Source organism: Gopherus flavomarginatus, chromosome 1 (assembly GCF_025201925.1).
Source record: "Gopherus flavomarginatus isolate rGopFla2 chromosome 1, rGopFla2.mat.asm, whole genome shotgun sequence".
Classification (NCBI taxonomy): Eukaryota; Metazoa; Chordata; order Testudines; family Testudinidae; genus Gopherus; species Gopherus flavomarginatus.
In genome coordinates this window covers 329628864-329646504 of record NC_066617.1, presented here as the reverse complement: position 1 = coordinate 329646504, position 17641 = coordinate 329628864, and the positions used below count along the sequence as shown (strand labels likewise).

General features: G+C 43.0%; 1 protein-coding gene across 8 annotated transcripts in view; it reads right to left on the bottom strand.

Moving 5' to 3' along the window:
* The window catches only part of SPATA13 (spermatogenesis associated 13), a 266452-nt gene that overhangs the window by 85303 nt on the left and 163508 nt on the right, over positions 1–17641 (bottom strand). The window contains exon 1 of one of the 8 annotated variants that reach the window (XM_050937143.1): positions 15715–15810. The exons of 6 other annotated variants lie outside the window; for them this stretch is intronic. The gene's annotated coding sequence lies outside the window, so the exon portion shown is untranslated. Of the gene's footprint in view, positions 1–15714; positions 15811–17641 lie in introns of those variants that run through there. One more of the 8 variants, XM_050937146.1, reaches the window with a different exon arrangement.

Sequence of the window (17641 nt, the reverse complement as noted above, 5' to 3'; positions counted from 1 at the left end):
TTTGATACAGATAGACATTTACTAAATCATCCCAATATACTGCCATCGCACTGTCATAATTCCTGAAGTAATTGCACCTCTCACCCCTTTGTAACCTCTATAAGGGTATCCCACTGGGTCTCAGGCCTCTAGCAATCACCTTTTTCAGGGCATGGAACCTGCAATCTCTGTGCAGACCTAGGATTTAGGCTGCATTTCACTGTGGTCACTGTAGCAAGTCTGAGTTCAGTTCAGCACTTGTCATCCTGCTCTCCCACAGGGGCTATAACAGAGTTAACCAGTGACCAACCAGCCTTCATAAAGCCAGGTATTTATTTAGAACAAAAGCATTACAGAGAGAATCGATCTGCAAGCAATGAACAGCTTTACATGCAGGTCTTAGCTTATCAGGCAGCCATCCATCTTCCTCTTGCAGACCCTGGTGGGGACAGAGTAGTCCAGGTCTCTTACACACCATCTGTGTACATTAGTGACCAATGCGTGGGGGCAGGGATAGCTCATTGGTTTGAGCATTGGCCTGCTAAACCCAGGGTTGTGAGCTCAATCTTTGAGGGAGCCAGTTCAGGATCTGGAGCAAAAATGTCTGGGAATTGGTCCCCCTTGAGCAGGGGGGTGGACTAGATGATCTCCTAAGGTCCCTTCCAACCCTGATATTCTATGTTATTTGCACATCATCCATAGCAAGGGGCAACATTTCATCTGTGAGGCACAATGCATCCCACTGCTTCCTGTTATGCTGGAGGGAGAGGAGTAAGGGGTAGACAGGGGTAATTTGTAACACCCTCCACCCACAACATGTAGCATGTCCTCCATCCTGAAGGCTGGTGCTTAATGGAGCCAAAGGAGCCAGGGTTCTATCTTATTCCCTTCCCAGGTATAAAAATCTAGCTGCTGAAGAAATACCTTGTAATGAAGCAGCCAATACACTTGATTAGAAATTATTTAAAAAAAAATTTCTGTAAAGTTCCACTAGTTCATAATATCTACAATGTTTATTATAATTACAGAATAGAAAAAACTGAAGCAATAGGTCTCAACAGCATGACTGAGCCAGTATGATGCAAGAGAAATACTCAACAGAGCTGTTATCTTGGTTGCTATGCCAATAAGCTCTGGACAATTACAGGTTTGTAAGTGCATAGGAAAGTCACAGCAATCTACATTTGGAATTTCAAAGTGTGAGTGTAGTCAGAGCGGCAGCGCTGGGAGAGAGCTCTCCCAGCGCTGCATGTAAACCACATCCCTTACGGGTGTAGCGTGCAGCGCTGGGAGCCGCGCTCCCAGCGCTGCTGCCCTGATTACACTGACGCTTTACAGCGCTGTATCTTGCAGCGCTCAAGGGGGTGTTTTTTCACACCCCAGTTGCAGCGCTGTAAAGTGTGAGTGTAGCCAAGGCCTATGCTAGAAAAGGAAGTTGGGGGGGAGGGAACTCCACAAGAATTCTGTGCCTCTAGCCTATTTTCCTGTGTTATTAGTGTTTTAAATTAGCATGAGGACTTTTATTTGTTTAGTCTCTTTTTACAATTATATATGGTGAACCTCAGAGTTACGAACACCAGAGTTAACCACACTCCTTATTTGGCACCGGAAGTATGCAATCAGGTAGCAGGAGAGACCAAAAAAAAAGAAAAAGAAAAAGCAAATACAGCACAGTAGGGTGTTAAACATAAACTATTAAAAAAATTAAGGGAAAGCAGCATTTTTCTTCTGCATAGTAACATTTCAAAGCTGTAGTAAGTCAATGTTCAGTTGTAAACTTTTGAAAGAACTATAATGTTTTGTTCAGTTACAAACATTTCAGAGTTACAAACAACCTCCATTCCCAAGGTTCGTAACTGAGGTTCTACTGTATTGCCTTTTTTATTGCTTAGTGTAAGCTGATATTAACATCTGTGGGCATGTCTACTGTACCAAAAGATTCAGCTATGATCTCTCTTATGTTCCTATCTATATTCCAAGAAAAAAAGGCTTCCTCTTGCTAATTCTACCTCTGGTTTGCCGTATAGCCGCCACATCTTTGAGTTTTTTAAAATTTATTTTCCGTTTAGTTGCAAGTAAACTGATTGATCACAAAATCTTGTAATGGGAGAGTTATAGAAACAATGCATTAAAATAGGGGTACAACAATGAAAAGCTCCGGCAATTTTCATAGGTTACAAAAATGTCAATCTAATTTTGGGATAATGTCCCATTAAATGATGATACACGTGCTAAGAATGCAATGTGGCTGACAACTTTAACTATGAGCCTGTTATTATTAAGGCTACAATTTTGGCACAGAGACCATAGCATTCCCAGTAATTGTGAATTTGAATAAAATACATGATGAGCACACTCTGCAGTGGTGCCCCCTGTCCTGGGGATGGGTAGGGCCCCGGCCTGCCTCCATTTGCGCTAGAAACAAGGGGGCCAAAGGGCCATTGCCACCTTCACATTTTAAACCAGCGGATTGTCAGTTGGGAGGGTAAGATAAGGAGGCCCTTGCGGAGAAGGCAGGGTCTCCAGGAGGATCGGGTTGGTGGTATTGAGGGCTCCCAAGGGTTCGAGAGGGATTGGGCTGGTCATGAGGTCCTCCCTCTAGGGCTCTGGGAGGATCATTTGGTGACCTTTCTGTGACATATTGCTTTTTTCCCTACACCTCTGCTGTAACATTTACTAAAAATGTCCATGCCAAAATTGTAGCCTTAGTTGTTTTACTATTGTTATTATTACAAGACTTTATTTGGTATCCATCACAGTGCTTTCTCCTCTTGCTTAATAACAATCTTCTTCTTTAATAACACTAAAATCAATGGCAAAATTTTCAAACTTGAGTGATTAAAATTCATCATCCCTTCATATTTTGGCAGCTAAATAAATGGCTGGCTTCCTTTGCATTAGATCACTATATACATCATTTTAACTGACAAAAGTCAGTAATAAAAATCTCAGATTAATTGAAGCTACAAGTAGCTCATTTCATTCAAGCTGTGCGCAGAGTTGATATCAACTCCTGTTATACATAGGGTGCCCAGTTCTTTCCTCAGACAGTCACAACTTCCAGTGACTTCTATATGAAAGCTGAATTGGCACCAGTAAGACAAATAGCCTGAAAGCTAAAACATTTTAAATTACTTCATTTCCCTTCAGTCGTAGCCACTGTCTAATTAGTTAGGGTCATTGTCATAAACAGATAGTTAAGGGTTAATATCTCTTTTACCAGTAAAGGGTTAAGAAGCTCAGTAAACCTGGCTGACACCTTACCAGAGGTCCAATAAGGGGAGAAGACACTTTCAAATCTTGGTGGAGGGAAGTGTTTTGTTTGTGCTCTTTGTTTTGGGGGTTGTTCGCACTTGGGACTAAGAGGGACCAGACATCAATCCAGGCTCTCCAAATCTTTCTGAACCAGTCTCTCATGTTTCAAACTTGTAAGTAACAGCCAAGCAAGACGTGTTAGTCTTATTTTTGTTTTCTCAACTTGTAAATGTTCCTTTTTGCTGAGAGGATTTTACCTCTGTTTGCTGTAACTTTGAACCTAAGGCTAGAGGGGGTTCCTCTGGGCTATATGAATCTGATTACCCTGTAAAGTATTTTCCATCCTGATTTTACAGAGATGATTTTTACCTTTCTTTTCTTTAATTAAAAGCCTTTTTTTCTTAATATCTGATTGATTTTTCCTTGTTTTAGATCCAAGGGGATTGGATCTGGACTCCCCAGGGATTGGTGGGGGGAAAGGAGAGAGGATGGTTAATTTCTCCTTGTTTTAAGATCCAAGGGGTTTGGATCTGTGTTCACCAGGGAACTGGTGAAGTCCCTCAAGGCTAGCCAGAGAGGGAAAAGTTTTGGGGGGACAGGGAGCGATCCAGACACTGAAAATTCTGGATGGTGGCAGTGATATGAGATCTAAGCTAGTAATTAAGCTTAGAAGTGTCCATGCAGGTCCCCATATCTGTACCCTAAAGTTCAGAGTGGGGAAGGAACCTTGACATGGTGGCAGAGCGGTGGGATCATTTTAAACCAAAAGCCAGTAGGATTTTTTTTCTCCTTTCTAGCTGCTTAGAAAGCAGCCTGAGGGCAGAGGTGTTAAATTTTTTAACAAGGATCTTTGTTAAGAGAAGGCTTCAAGCTGTGAGCAAGCAGCCAGCAAAAGGAATTTACAAGCTGAATTGTTTTTCTTTCTTTCTACCTCTCGGGTATAGCTAGTTAGAATGTTAACCAAGCAGCCCTGAGCTGAGTGCATCCCAGTTTCAGTGAATTGCAGAGGGGTGTGGCCAGCACAAGAAAGCAGGAAAATGAATACCAGTGAAGCAGCTAACAAACTAGAACTGGCTAGGCTGGAAGCAACAGAGAAAGACAACGAACATGAGATGGATGGTACTAAAACAATTAGAAATTTATGCAGAAATAGCCAGGGAAGAAGCTGCTCACAAAAACGCTATGGAGGTGAGAGAAAAAGAGATGGAGGAGAGAAAAAGAGAGATGGAGGAGAAAGAAAAAGAGAGAGAAAGAGAAGAGAAAGCCAAAGAGGTTGACCACCGAAGGGCTATGGAGATCCAGAGGGAGGCCCACAAGCATGCCCTGGAATTAGCAAGGGCTAAGCAGGAGTTACCAGCCAACCCTAACAACCCTTCTCCAGGTACTGTTTCCCATCCCAGAAAATTCCCTACCTACAAGGCAGGTGATGATACTGAGGCCCTTTTAGAAAATTTTGAAAAGACCTGCCATGGGTACAGCACTTCTACAGACCAGTATATGATAGAGCTGAGGCCACAGCTCAATGGACCCTTAGCAGAGGTTGCAGCTGAAATGCCTAAGGAACACATGAACGATTATAAACTTTTTCAAACCAAGGCCAGAATCAGAATGGGGCTAACACCTGAGCATGCCCGTCGGCGGTTCAGAGCCCTAAGGTGGAAACCAGATGTGGTATTTACCCGACACACTTACCACATTGGAAAGAATTGGGATGCCTGGATATCAGGAGGAAGTGCTAATTCTCTGGAAGAGCTGTCCTTCCTAATGCAAATGGAGCAGTTCTTAGAGGGTGTTCCTCCGGACATAGAAAGGTACATCCTAGATGGGAAGCCCAAAACTGTAACCGAGGCGGGGGAGATTGGAGCCAAATGGGTGGAAGTCGCAGAAAAGAAAAAAACTACTAGCAGCTGGAGCGAATATCAGAGGGGCCAAACCGAAACTAAACCTTATCACCGGGGAAAACCCAAGGCCCCACCTACAACCCAAGGAAAGCCCCAGACACCCTATTGGCCCACCTCACCAGTCTCCAGCAACCCACCTCGTCCCAGTGACCAGTCAGCTGGACGATGTTTTAAATGTAATGAACTGGGACATATAAAGGCCCAGTGCCCCAAGAACCCCAACCGATTACAGTTCATTACACCACAATCACACCAAAGATCCCTAGGCCCAGATGCCTCTCAAATCCCCTCAGAGCGAAGGGAAAACTTGAGAGTGGGAGGAAAGAAGGTTATCGCGTGGAGAAACACTGGGGCACAAGTGTCAGCTACCCACCAATCCTTAATGGACCCCAAATTCATCAACCCAGAGGCCCAAGTGACAATTCACCCATTCATGTCAAAATCTTTAAACTGCTGAGTTGCCTGTCCAGTACAAGGGCTGGTCAGGAATGTGGACTTTTGCAGTCTGTGACAATTATCCCATCCCCATGCTACTGGGGGAAGACTTGGCCAACCATGTAAAGCTGGCCAAGAAGGTGGGAATGGTCACACGCAGCCAGGCCAAGCAAACTTCCACACCCATCCCTGTTCCCGAGCTGTCCACTAGGGCCCCGTCTGTGTTACCAGAGACCCAGACAGAGGTGGTGGAACCAGATCTTCTACCCATGAATGCTACAGCCATAGTGCATCCAGTCCCAGAACCGGAACTGGCAAAGCAACCAGCACCAGAACCATTGCCAGCACTGACTCAAGCACTTGCAAACCCATCTACAACTCCAACGCCAGAGGGCACCAGCGGTCCTGAACTGGCAGAAGCAGCAGACAACGCTACCCAAGACGCTCAGACAGAGCCTGAAATATCACCTAGTGCACCAGCAGAGAGCGGTTCACAATCAACGAAAACAACCTCATCACCTACATTGCTTCCACAGGAACCAAGCCCAAGTCCACAGTCTAAGGAGGAACTGATGTCTCCAGCATCAAGGGAACAGTTCCAGACTGAGCAGGAAGCAGATGACAGCCTTCAGAAAGCTTGGGCGGTGGCACGGAGCACCCCACCGCCTCTCAGCTCTTCTAATCGATCCCGGTTTGTTCTAGAACAAGGACTTTTATACAAGAAGACTCTTTCTGGTGGACACCAGGAAGACTGGCGTCCTCAAAGACAGTTGGTAGTTCCAACTAAGTACTGGGTAAAGCTCTTAAGCTTAGCCCATGATCATCCCAGTGGCCATTCTGGGGTGAACAGAACCAAAGACAGGTTGGGGAAGTCCTTCTACTGGGAGGGAATGGGCAAGGACATTGCTAATTATGTCTGGTCTTGTAAGGTGTGCCAATGAGTGGGAAAGCCCCAAGACCAGGTCAAAGCCCCTCTCTAGCCACTCCCCATAATTGAGGTCCCATTTCAGCAAGTAGCTGTGAATATTCTGGGTCCTTTCCCAAAAAAGACCCCCAGAGGAAAGCAGTACATACTGACTTTCATGGATTTTGCTACCCGATGGCCGGAAGCAGTAGCTCTAAGCAACACCAGGGCTAAAAGTGTGTGCCAGGCCTTAGCAGACATTTTTGCCAGGGTAGGTTGGCCCTCCGACATCCTTACAGATTCAGGAACTAATTTCCTGGCAGGGACCATGAAAAACCTATGGGAACCTCATGGGGTAAATCCCTTGGTTGCCATCCCTTACCACCATCAAACCAATGGCCTGGTGGAGAGGTTTAATGGGACCTTGGGGGCCATGATACGTAAATTCGTAAATGAACACTCCAATGATTGGGACCTACTGTTGCAGCAGTTGCTCTTAGCCTACAGGGCTGTACCACATCCCAGTTTAGGGTTTTCACCATTCGAACTTGTGGATGGCCACGAGGTTAAGGGGCCATTACAGTTGGTGAAGCAGCAATGGGAGGAGTTTATGCCTTCTCCAGGAACTAACATTCTAGAATTTGTAAGCAACCTACAGAGCACCCTCCGACACTCTTTAGCCCTTGCTAAAGAAAACCTAAAGGATGCTCAGGACGAGCAAAAGGCCTGGTATGATAAACATACCAGAGAGCATTCCTTCAAAGTAGGGGACCAGGTTATGGTCTTGAGGTGCAACAGGCCTATAAGATGGAAGCGGCATGGGAAGGGCCATTCACGGTCCAAGAGCGTCTAGGAGCTGTTAACTATCTCATAGCATTCCCCACCTCAATCCTAAAGTGTACCATGTTAATTCTCTAAAGCCCTTTTATTCCAGAGAATTAAAGGTTTGTCAGTTTACAGCCCAGGGAGGAGATGATGCTGAGTGGCCTGAAGGTGTCTATTATGAAGGAAAAAGTAACGGTGGCATGGAAGAGGTGAACCTCGCCACAACCCTGGAACATCTGTGGCGGCAACAGATCAAGGAGCTGTGCACTAGCTTCACACCAATGTTCTCAGCCACCCCAGGACGGACTGAACGGGCATACCACTCCATTGACACAGGTAATGCTCACCCAAGTAGAACTCCACCGGGTGTCTCCTCATGCCCAAGCTGCTATAGAACGGGAGATCCAAAACATGCTACAGATGGGTATAATCCTCCCCTCTAACAGTGCATGGGCATCTCCCGTGGTTCTAGTTCCCAAACCAGATGGGGAAATACGCTTTTGCGTGGACTACCGTAAGCTAAATGCTGTAACTCGTCCCGACAACTATCCAATGCCACGAACCGATGAGCTATTGGAGAAATTGGGACTTGCCCAGTTCATCTCTACATTAGACTTAACCAAGGGGTACTGGCAAGTGCTGCTAGATGAACCTGCCAAGGAAAGGTCAGCCTTCATCACTCATGCAGGGGTGTATGAATTTAATGTGCTTCCCTTCGGGCTGCGAAATGCACCCGCCACCTTCCAAAGACTTGTAGATGGTCTCCTAGCAGGACTGGGAGAATCTGCAGTTGCCTACCTCGATGATGTGGCCATTTTTTCTGATTCATGGGCAGAACACCTGGAGCACCTGGAAAAAGTCTTCGAGCGCATCAGGCAGGCAGGACTAACTGTTAAGGCTAAAAAGTGTCAAATAGGCCAAAACAGAGTGACTTACCTTGGACACCAGGTGGGTCAAGGAACAATAAATCCCCTACAGGCCAAGGTGGATGCTATCCAAAAATGGCCTGTCCCAAAGTCAAAGAAACAGGTCCAATCCTTCTTAGGCTTGGCCGGATATTACAGACAATTTGTACCACAGTACAGTCAAATCGCTGCCCCACTAACAGACCTGACCAGAAAGACACAGCCAAATGCAGTTAAGTGGACTAATGAATGCCAGAAGGCCTTTAACTAGCTTAAGGCAACACTCGTGTCTGACCCTGTGCTAAGGGCCTCAGACTTCGACAAACCATTCCTAGTAATCACAGATGCATCTGAGCATGGTGTAGGAGCAGTTTTAATGCAGGAAGGACCAGATCAAGAATTTCATCCTGTCGTGTTTCTCAGCAAGAAACTGTATGAGAGGGAAAGCCGCTGGTCAATCAGTAAAAAGAATGCTACGCCATTGTGTATGCCCTGGAAAAGGTACGCCCATACGTTTGGGGACGGCGCTTCCAGCTACCGACCATGCTGCGCTGAAGTGGCTTCATACTGCCAAGGGAAACAACAAAAAACTTCTTCGATGGAGTTTAGCTCTCCAAGATTTTGATTTTGAAATTCAACACATTTCAGAAGCTTCTAACAAAGTAGATGCACTCTCCCGTGAAAGATTCCCAGAATCAACTGGTTAAAAATTGTCCTTGAAATGTGAAAAATCTTTTAGTTTTATATAATTAGTAGTATATGTAAAGGTACATGTGGTTTATTAATCTGTTTATTCTAAAGTTCTAGGAAGAAATCACCACCAGTGTGGTTCAACACTGTCTAAGATTTGGGGGGCGTGTCATAAACAGATAGTTAAGGGTTAATATCTCTTTTACCAGTAAAGGGTTAAGAAGCTCAATAAATCTGGCTGACACCTGACCAGAGGACCAATAAGGGTACAAGATACTTTCAAATCTTGGTGGGGGGAAGTGTTTTGTTTGTGCTCTTTGTTTTGTGGGTTGTTCGCTCTTGGGACTAAGAGGGACCAGACATCAATCCAGGCTCTCCAAATCTTTGTGAACCAGTCTCTCATGTTTCAAACTTGTAAGTAACAGCCAGGCAAGACGTGTTAGTCTTATTTTTGTTTTCTCAACTTGTAAATGTTCCTTTTTGCTGAGAGGATTTTACCTCTGTTTGCTGTAACTTTGAACCTAAGGCTAGAGGGGATTCCTCTGGGCTATATGAATCTGATTACCCTGTAAAGTATTTTCCATCCTGATTTTACAGAGATGATTTTTACCTTTCTTTTCTTTCATTAAAAGCCTTTTTTTTCTTAAGATCTAATTGATTTCTCCTTGTTTTAAGATCTAAGGGATTTGGATTTGTGTTCACCAGGGAATTGGTGAAGTCCCTCAAGGCTACCCAGGGAGGGGAAAGTTTTGGGGGGACAGGGAGTGATCCAGACACTGAAAATTCTGGATGGTGGCAGTGATACCAGATCTAAATTAGTAATTAAGCTTAGAAGTGTCCATGCAGGTCCCCACATCTGTACCCTAAAGTTCAGAGTGGGGAAGGAACGTTGACAGTCATAGAATCATAGACGACTGGGGTTGGAAGAGACCTCAGGAGGTCATCTAGTCCAAACCACCTGTTCAACGCAGGACCAACCCCAACTAAATCGTCCCAGCCAGGGCTTTGTCAAGCCGGGTTGTAAAAACCTCTAAGGATGGAGATTCCACCACCTCCCTAGGTAACCCATTCCACCCTGCTACTAAAATAGTTTTTCCTAATATCCAACCTATTCCTCCCACACTGCAGCTTGAGACTATTGCTTCTTGTTCTGTCATCTGCCACCACTGAGAACAGCTGAGCTCCATCCTCTTTGGAACCCCCTTCAGGTAGTTGAAGGCTATCATCAAATCCTCCCTCACTCTTCTCTTCTGCAGACTAAATAAGCCCAGTTCCCTCAGCCTCTCCTCGTAAGTCATGTGCCCCAGCCCCCTAATCATTTTTGTTGCCTGCCACTGGACTCTTTCCAATTTGTCCACATCCTTTTTGTATTGGAGGGGCCAACACTGGATGCAGTATTCCAGATGTGGCCTCACCAGTGCCGAATAGAGGGGAATAATCACTTCCTCCGATCTGCTGGCAATGTTCCTACTAATGCAGCCCAATATGCCATTAACCTTCTTGGCAACAAGGGCACACTGTTGACTCATATCCAGCTTCTTGTCCCCAGGTCCTTTTCGGCAGAACTACTGCTTAGCCAGTCCATCCCAAGCTTGTAGTGGTACATGGGATCATTCCGTCCTAAGTGCAAGACTCTGCAGTTGTCCTTGTTGAACCTCATCAGATTTCTTTTGGCCCAATCCTCCAATTTGTCTAGGTCACTCTGGACCCTATCCCTACGCTCCAGCATATCTTCCTCTGCCCCAGTTTAGTGTAATCCGCAAACTTGCTCAGGGTCAAATTATTGCTGAAGATCAAATTATTCCACTAGTTGGGTTATTACTGTGTGGGGGAAGAAACTCTGCAAATTTAGACTCACAGACTTTCCCTAGAATTATTCCATTGGGCCTGAGTTTGACCTCTTATTAAGGGTTCCAATTCCTAAACTCACAGATCCCCTGAGCTCTGCAGATGGCCCATCTGTCCAGAGGCCTTGTACTTCTGCACTACAGTTGGTGCACACTTGGACTAGTGGACCTGGTTTCCAAACTGTGCTGGGGACCACCAGTATGTTAATACTGACAGGGACAGCACTAATTTACCCACAAACATGAGTTTCTGGGGTCTGTGGTGCCCCCTCTAAAGCCCTAGTCAGCCTCTGCACAGCTGCAGATCCTGACCACTGAAGAGCTCCCCTCAGAAAGGAGGGAAATGATGCCACAAATGTAATACTCTCAATGTCTCTGTGTCTGTCTGCCAAGCTCAACCTTCCCCTCCTACAGAGCAAATAGGCCCTTTGATTAAAAAACAACAAAAAAACAACAAAGGTCTATCTACAGAGTCCTTTTCTTAGTGTCCTTGGACTTCAAATAAACTCAGTTATTCCAGCTGCTGTCAAGAATGAACCAACTGGAAATAAAAGTAGAGGTCAAATGTTCAGAATTTCACGAGGATTGAAGGCAATGCCAAAGTCTTTAAAAAAAGGAAAATTCACATCTCAGACAGAGCAGATAGTGTTGTGGTTGAAGCACTGGACTGGGACACGGGAGTTCTGCATTCTATTTCTGTGCGACCTTGGGCTCTCACTCTTTCTCTGTCTGAATTCCTCATCTCTAAAGAAGTGGGCGTAATAATACTTTCCTACCTCAAATGGGCATTGGGAGGACAAACCTATTAATGATTGTGAGGTGCTCAGATACCATAGTGATGAGTGCCATACAAAAGTCTATATATGAATAAAAAAAATCTACTGCCCTTGTGCACCTGTGACAAGACCCAAAGCAAGAAAGCGAGTTTTCCAGAAAGAGTTCAGGCTAAGGTGGCTGTTGCAAGACCTTTCTGCCTGATTTATTTTGATGCTGGAGTTTCTGAACTTGACCAATGTGTGTCTTGTATAATCATGGTATCATTCTGAACCGTAAGATTGCAAGTTTCCTTACAACAGTAGTTAATTTACTTCAGTAAGTCCTGTCTTTGCGTAAAGATTCCAAATAACAAAATGGACAATTCTATTTTTGTCAGTGACTTTATCCCTTTTAAAAAGACCTTGTCAAATCTCAGGGCAAAAAATGTAACTGAAAAAACTTCAGCACCGACCTCCCTTTCCCCACCCCTGTGAATCTGACTGCCTGTCTGTTAAAAACGAAGGCAGAGGTTTGAGCCCCAATTCTAGAGCAAGTAACAAGGGAGGCAGTTTGTGACAGTGCTAGCCTGGGGTTACTGATTGCCTAACCTGTACCATGGGACTTACAGCATCTAGGGAATAGCAAAGCATAGGAATGCTCTGGCCCCCAGCCTCCTGTGACATCTCTAGAACACATGCTGTGCTGTGTGTAGGGTGAGGAGACAGCAAGTGTGGAAAAAATCAGGACAGGGTGGAGAGTAATAGGCATCTATATAAAACAAAGCCCCAGTATTGGGACTGTCCCTATAAAATCGGAACATCTGGTCACCCTATCTGTGTGTGGTGTTTCAAATCCACCACATGTTACGCCATGGACCCCTAGGTTCCCATCTCTTTCCTCCACAGCCCATCCTAATGATCCCTGCTGTCCAGCCTGCCTTCCTAGCTCCCCATGGTCTCTGTGAGGAAGGTATGGTAAATCGGGGCAGGCTGGCAGCGCTGGAAAATGGAAATGGCTGATGGGTATAAAAAATGCCATTGTTGAATCTTGGTGTAGCTTGAACAGGTTATTATGAGTAAGGGGAATAATTCTCTCTGTGTATTTAGTTTTTAAATGTCAGAAGTGGCCTGTGCCTGAGATATTATTGGAATATGTGTGTTTGTACAGATAGTGGTTGTTTAGTGAGAGGAACCCAAAGAAAAGCAAAATTATCAGGACAAAAGTGCAATCAGGGAATATTTTAAAATATTGCCTCTGCAAAAGTGATAAAATACTTTCATTTAAAAATTACATGAAAAATACAATTCCATAAAGAGTTATTGTGCCAAATATTAAAACCAGTCATTAAACAGAGGGATTCTAATTCTACTTTGTATACAAATCCCAAAGGCCTCCATAATGCATATGCTCATATATGTACATACATTATTTCTATATACCTCTAAAATCATTGTTTATAAAAATCATTCAGTAAACACACTGCCTGGAATAAATTCTTCTTAAAGTGGTTACAAAAAAATCTATAGCCTTATCTACACTAGGAAAAACACTCATTGCTGACAATGGGACCAGCAATTGGTTCAGCCCAACCTTTAACAGTGTATTAAAATCAACTCACTTTAAATCTGTTTTATCCATGGTTTTCTTGTTCTAAACTTCTGATTAGACCATGTTTAGCAGCTGTCCACCTGACCCACTGCTGATATCCACTGTCAGCAACGGGTAATTATCCAAGCTAGACAAAACTTCTGTGAAAGTTTTAATTCTGAACATCTTAAAGATCTGTAGAAAATAATCTTTTCACAAAGTACATTGGAAACATGCTGCTTTCCTGTGAAAGAGTAAAATATTACAAACAGAAGAGTAAAAAAGTGCACCACCGTAACCAGCTATCTCAGCTGACTGATATTATCCTAACCGAGCCAAATCAAGAAAATATATTAATTAGTTAAAAAGCCTTTTGGAATTCAATGGGCCATTATTTATTTATATATTTGGTATGCAGTGTTTTTCGTGGTCAGATCAACACTTTAGTTTCAATCATTTATGTTGCGGCCTAATAATAACACTAATCCCATAACATTCTATGCACAATGTTCCGTACTTTGAATTTTAAACACTTAAAGAACAGTGCATGAAAGATCCTAAATTTGGGCTTGTAAAAATAGTCACATTTGAGAATATTTTTAGGTGTAGATGTGAGCACAACTGGGAAAGTTTTGGTTCTAAAAATAAAAAACAAATTATTCTAGATTTAAACTGGTGTTAAGTGAAAGGAGAATCAAATCAAGAGTTTTCAGTGGGTTAAGTCTCACAATATTAAACATGTTTACATTTTGTTAATATTAAAAATAATATTAGTATGCAAGAACAAACTCATTGACACAAATAGGAAAATTATCTTCCCAGGGAGAATGATGTGTAATTGCTACAATTTCCTGCCATGGAATCTAATGGTGCCTTGATTTTACAGTGAAAGTATTAGATAAATGTTTCTTTGTTATGGAGAGCCCACTCTGTTTACATAAACTTCCACTTATATTTCCATTTTCCTTTTAAGGGGCAACCTATTCATTTTAACTTCCTACACATGAAAAATGCTAGCTGCAAGATTAGCAAATTGTAACTTAGGTACACAGGTGCCTCTTGTTAATTTATGACTGTCTCCTACTCCACCCCTTTTTCTCACTTACTTCTCTTTAACGTTTGTTTACTCACAAGAAATACCTGGCAAACTTGATTGCCTCATCCCAGCAAACTTGCTTGAGTGTAACATACTTATATCTGTACTGATTTCAGTTAAAATTAATCATTAAAGCCTTGATCCTGCAAACAGTTACATGTCTGAGTAATGTCACGCACATGACTAGTCCCGTTCACTCACATGCATAAAGTTACTTAGGTAGTCACATGGGACTATTCACATATGTAGGTGTTTTCAGGATTGGGGCCAAAATAGTCTCCAACAGTTGGGTGGTTTACTTTGAGAAGACACAGGAATTATCACATAGAATTATTTATCAAAACTAAACTAGGGCTCATCCTATAATCCCTAAAGCAGCCATTGCTCCTCCCTTATAGTCATGTCCATTTCAATTCTGACAGTCCAACAATGCTGCAGGCACTCTCCTCTGACAGACTTGAAGTGCAAGACTGCATGCAAAATGATGATATTGTTTTCAACTTCTTATTAGCACTATTAGCAAGTGAATCCAGAACAAAAGTTAACTATTCTCTCCACACTTTCTTAATGATAGCAAATGCCATTTACTAGTGAAGGGAGAAAACTCCATTTGTATACAACTCTCTTCCCTTATAAACAACACAGCAGTCTAGACATGTTTCTCTGGAAAAGTTATATGAATTCCAGAGAAGGAGGAAGGATAAACACTCTAGTCTGCACATATTGTGCCAAATCCTGGTCTCATTAAAGTAAACCTGAATTTTGACATCAACTTCAATTGGGTTAGGGCTTGAACTGCTGATTATTTACTTGTTTTCCTAAAATGTAAGCAGCTGATCTGTTTCCTAAGTGCTGTGTCATAATTTTGACCTTTTAAAATTTCTGCTGTGTTAGTGCACATTTAAGAATAAGTTAATGGGCTGAAGCCTGATTTTACTGGAGTCCATAGCAAAACTCCCACTGACTTCCAGTTGACCAGGATATGACTCTGTGCATAGAAGGCCTACTCCAACTCCTCCTGAAACAAACAACAGGACTCCCACTGAGCTGGATGAGGCCCAGAGGGTCCACAACAATTGGCACAACCATATTACTGAAAACGCTTTTCCAGAGCTGACCTTGAAAAAATGTTTCAGGACTTGGGAACTGCTGGCATGGATAGTTCCTAACAAACTAGTCCCCTAAGCTCTGATTTAAGTGTCTACTGAGTCAGCTTTAGCCATCTATGTGCAAAAGACTTCACAGCTGTACAATTTACAGATGCAATAACATGTAATATACAGATATTCTATTTAGATAAATTACTCAGATCATCCACAACCATAAAAAACACTTTTCTACAGTGGTGGAAGTCACATTGAAGCTAAAGACACTAAAGAGTGAAAACGTTTGTCTCAATCCAATATTCTGATTCTGGACACAGATTGGTTCTAGTAACACAAGATGCGGGATTTTCTTTAAAATTCTTCAGCACCAGTTAGGACAACTGAGAACATAACGAACACTAAACGTAATTAAATACCAATCCACATACCTCTATTTTTAAGTCTTCCAACAGCCATTGATTCTTTTAGATGAGATTTAATGTAAGTGCATGAAAATCCATTGCATGAAAATATAACAACTACCATATGAACCTTGTCTCACAATAGAGAACAGAAAATCTGCTTGGTTTAAAGTGCCTGCTGTTGCCTGGGTATTAAGGGCCAGTCCTGCATGGTGCTGAGTGTGTTCCACTCCCACTGCTTGTGAAAGGCACTTGGCACATCACAGGAACACTCAGTACCTTTTCAGATCGAGCTCCAAGTTAATATATAACGAATGGTTCCAACCAGTGTGTGAAATCACCAAGTTAAACATATACTTACAAAACTGAAGCAAGAGAAGAAATCGGCATAACTTATACTGGTGTTTCATTAAAGGCTCCTTTGTTTAAAACATTCTTATATGCAACATTCATGTTCATTTGCTCATACTGAAACAAGAGTTTATGGGACTGGCTTATTGTGTCAAATATAAAATTAATACATGGAGGAAGAACAATACAATATAAGAAGCTAATAACCACAGATGTCTAGTTAAATATTGTGCAGGTTAAGAGATGTTTACAATGGATAGGAGTTCATCATGCGTAAATTGCATTTGACAATATCGACAAAATGGCAAACCAAGAGGAACACAGGCCAAACACCCATCTGCATAGAATTTAAATAGGAACAAGCATTAAAGATAGACCATACCACTTATTTCTACTATTTGCACCTGCAAAAATAATGACTGTGTGCAACAAGATTAATTACTGTAGTAGGTGAGTGAAAGGGAAACCGACAAAAATAAAACTTTGGGGCTTAATTATAACTCTGAAGGGTGCAAAACACTATCGGAGGGGGAATGAGTGGATAGAGCAGCTTTCAGAAACCACAAGTATAGCACTATATCAAGATGTAAGATAGAGAGGCACCTCCCAGGCCTGGTCTACTCTACAGGATTAGAGGGACACAAGCTGCCTTGCATGAAGCTAGCTGTAGAAACTTGTTATTGACTTTCAGGAGCCATCCTATAATGTTACACACTGACACAAGCACTCCTGCGAGCACACACACACAAGCAATTGAATCACTGCTGTGGCTGTGTGCCCACGTAAGTTAGATCAACATAATATTGTAATGTAGACATGGCCTCAGGGAAGAGGCCATGCTTTGGGCAATTTGCATTACAGACAGGCAAGAGCTCCACTACTTCATGCTCTTCAGTGCTAGAAGCAAATTTACAATTGCCTATGTGGCTTCACTGGGGTAGGAGAAGTACAATTTTGCCATTTATCTGCAGAGACAGGGGCAGCAGAAGCTTCCTAATGGGGTGGGGGAGGGTGGTGGTGGCTATGGATCAGATCCAAAGTCCACTGAAGTCAATGGGAATATTTCCTTTGACTTTACTGAGCTTTGCGCAAGTCCCGTATTACAGGGCTCCACTGGATATAAAATTTGTTATAACATTAAAGGACAGCCAAAAAGTAACTACATTTTCCTTAGTCTCAAATCAATCACCAGAGTCCTCATTTCCTGTGCTGCCATGTAAATGTATATTTGAGATGATGCTATGGTGAAGCAACAGACTTTGTTCTGTGGCTTGGCACTTTATGAGAAACTGAAATTTAGGTACAACTGTAAAGTAAAAGGTCAATTCCCAAGCAGGTCACAGGTACAAAGTGTAACTAGGCTTTTTAGCACCTGGGGCGAGCAAACATATTTGAGCCCCTTACCAGTTTTTTTCATCTTTTTTTTGCTCCATTTCTCCACCCCCAGCAGCTTTGCACCCTGGGCGGCTTCCCCACTTCCCCCCCTGGTTACAGTCCTTCACAGTATGAGGAAGGGAAGCAGGAGCCAGAACCAGAAGGCCAAAAATAAAATAAAATATCAGCATTCAAACCCACAAAGAAACTTATCTGACAAATCTCTTGG